At 33.4% G+C, this 3600-nt stretch overlaps 1 pseudogene; it reads right to left on the bottom strand.

The window, feature by feature from the left end:
* Window positions 1-2942: 2942 nt before the first annotated feature.
* On the bottom strand, window positions 2943-3058 carry LOC111736176 (annotated as a pseudogene).
* Window positions 3059-3600: the final 542 nt, after the last annotated feature.

Raw genomic sequence — 3600 nt, 5'->3', positions numbered from 1 at the left:
CTCACTATTAAAGAAGCTATGTTATTACTGTAAATAATTACCTTATTCTCCATTCTAGAACTTTATACTAGGAAAGAATAATGCATCATAGTTGTATTTGTTAGTAAACATTCAACTGGATAAATAAGACCTGTTTAGCATATTAGAAAACATAATAACTTTCTGAGAAATGATTATTCATTATAGTAAAAAATGACTTCAAGTAAGTAGCAGATTTGAAGTACAGTACATGCAAACATTTTTGTATATTCAATAAACCATAATTTGGATATTTATCTCCTCAGTGGCAATAAATCCTATTTCCATTGTGTAATAATTACATGTGCTATTTATTTGATATAGCATCCAACTTAATTTGACTTAGCAGAAACTCTAAAAATTATTTACTTATCTCTATTTGTAAACTTCATCCAAGCAATAAACTAGCCCATATGGCATTCCAAAAGGACTTCGAAATGACAGTGAGACGATAAACAGAACACATTAAGTTTGTGTTGTACTTATTTGCACAATTTTAACCTTTGCCAAATTGGAGAATTAATTTCATGAAACATTCTTTTACATACTTAGCAAATGAAAAATGAATTTTAATTGTCAGCACTTATATACAGCCCATTCTATGAAATATAAACATATTTCCTAAAGTGGACTCGTAATAACTAAGGAAATTAACATTTACTCTCCAACTTACTATTCTAAGTGTATTTTCTTTTCATGTGATCATCAACATATCCATCACTTACTTTTTATTTTACAGAGATCTAATTTGATTGAAAACTAATCATAAATTTGATTTATAACCTACTTTCACACACATAATTATATATAATCATCTAAATAATCATATGAAGATGGTAGAACAGATATTACTGTCCCTATTTTTCTTAAGTGAACACTGAAACGCAGAAACATTTAGGCAGAGCTAAATTTAATTCAAGGTCTTCTGGTTTTAAATCCTTTGCCCTTTTCATTCTCCCAGTCTCCCACCTAAGCCAAATATTCATTCTTGTTCATCAGAGGATTCTGCCATTCATTTTATAAAGAATATTGATAGTACCAAGCACACATTTCATTTATCATACCATAAACAGTCTGCACCACACCCCCTTTCCTTTTGCATTGTCAGAGGAAACAGTGTACATCCTCCTCAAAGATAATTTTTCCATTTGTGTCTTTATTAAGATTTTCTCTCATTTTCTTTGCGACAATCTGCTGTTGCTATTTTTTCGTTTATTTTTGTCTCCTTACTCAATTCTCTTCCATATAAAAAAAACATGGTGGGGGAACCAAGAAAAGTGAAAAAAAGAGAAATAAGCTGTACCTACCAGTGTATTTTTTTCTTTTCTGTAAAATATAAGTTTCAAGAGAGAAATCTCCTCCGTTGCTCCACTTCTCCAGCTTCCATTTACTCTTCAAGCCACTACACTCAGGTACCACTCCAGTGATTTCTAATTGTCAATCAAAGGCTGCTTTTCACCTTATTTTACTCAACTTCTCTGTAGTATCTGATACTTCATCACTACTTTCCTCTTGAATTCTCTTCCGTGGCCTCTAGTTCACCTCTATTTCTGACTGTTGGAGCTTCTTGAACTCTGTTCTTGACTCTCTTCAATTTTTACATTACATAGTCTCATTATTTCTGCCATTTATATGTCAACAGCTACTTCCTATAATGAGTAACTCAGTGGCAGAAATAACTAAAATTCATGATCCCCCTGATTGATATAGAATTGTACAGATGTGCAGCTAGGTTCTAAATTTTCCAGCTGTGTGAGAAGCACCACTAGTGTCATATAAGCACATATAGTATGCTTGGCTTTTAACGAGGTACGGCTTCTCTACAAACTTTTCTTCTCTTAGAATGACCTTTCCACACGTCCAACTCTCCTCCACCTTCATTCACCTAGAAAATGTCTACTTGATTTTTAAGACTCAGCTAAGGGTCACCTTTCCAATGAAAACTTTTCTGTTGCTACAAAATTTTTATGCACACATTATCTTGGTTCCTATTTCACTTTAATTATCTGATTCTACTAGATTACTGTGTAAGCCTTTCAAAATCAAAGACCACATCGTTTAGTGTTTCATCTCCAACATCTACCATAGTACCTAGTAAAAACTAAACGTTTGTTTGTCATGTGAATGAATGCCTTCTTAGAACTTTTTCTGGCACCACAGTATAGACTCTAATAAAAACTAAGCAAAAGTGTTCATGTGGTTAATTTTGCTTTCTCTGTAAAGTCCTATTTCTCCAGTGTTCTATCCCATGTAAAGTGATAGGAAAACTCTTATTTACTTACAATATACAGATTATCAATCTATGATAATTTTTTCTTTATTGAGAATATCCAAAATATTATCATCAATGACTGTTTTGTAATCATTTGTAATGAATTTTTTAACTAGTTGAATACAATCAATAATTATCAAGGAATCTACTTATTTTGTTTAGTGTTAAATTTATCCACTTTTTACTTCATATATAAAAACTATAAGGCCCGGTACACATAAAAAGTCTATTCCCTAAATGCTATTGACCCGCTTTTGATGAAATTATTCATAATTTAGTTATGGCAATATAACTTAGATATCTAATAAACACCGGGATTTATTTGGGCTTTATAGCCAAAAATGCCTGTACATGAATGGGTTAACCTTATGTTTGCCTCTTTACTAAAAGCTTAGGTGATTTATCTTGCTGCTAGTTCAAACTTCATTTGGGTGAGGATACTCTAGGTAAATGGGAAAAAGCGCACTGCAACCTTAAAGTCCAGAAGTTTGTTCGGTCTTCTGATTCACTTATTAGGTGATTTTCTTGGATGTTGTTTCCCTGGAAGAATAAATCTGGTTTCATGTATCTCGTGACATTTCTTTGAAGTATTGCCCCTTTGAATTTGAAAGCACCCTTTCTCGTCTTTTTTATTGTTATTTGTTATTATTTATGCCCAAAGCACCTGGTCTTCTTAGGTGGTCTCCCATCCAAGTACTAACCAGGCCTGATCCTGCTTAGCTTCCGAGATCAGACATCGGGCTTGTTCAGGGTGGTATGGCCATAGACCATGGACCATGGCTCCACTGAGGCATGAACCCAGGGCCTTCGGCATGTAAAGCAGATATGCTAACCACTACACTATGGAACGACGTCCATGTTTTTTTGTTGTTGTTGTTGTTGTTTTTAATCAGCTTTTGGCTGATGCCTATAACTTATAATTGGTTTGAAAACAATTTTTATATGTCATTCTTTTAAATTTAATTTTTATTACTTTCAGGTGTACAGCACAATGGTGAGACATTTAAATAATTTACGAAGGGATCTCTCCTCTAGTACCCTCCTGGCACTATATGTAGCCATTAGAGTATTTTTTACAACATTCCCTATGCTATACTCTACATCTTTGTGACTGTTTTGTAACTACCAATTTGTACTTCTTTATCCCTTCACCTTTTTCACCCAGCCTCTCAACCCCCTGCCCATCTAGCAATCACCAGTTTGTTCTCTGTATGTAGAGTCTGTTCCATTTTGTTTGTTCATTTATTTTGTTCCATAGATTCTACATATAATTGAAATAGTATGGTATTTATCTTTCTCTGTCTGACATT

Source organism: Pteropus vampyrus, unplaced genomic scaffold, assembly GCF_000151845.1.
Source record: "Pteropus vampyrus isolate Shadow unplaced genomic scaffold, Pvam_2.0 Scaffold18, whole genome shotgun sequence".
NCBI lineage: Eukaryota > Metazoa > Chordata > Mammalia > Chiroptera > Pteropodidae > Pteropus > Pteropus vampyrus.
This window is presented reverse-complemented; position numbering and strand designations above follow the sequence as displayed.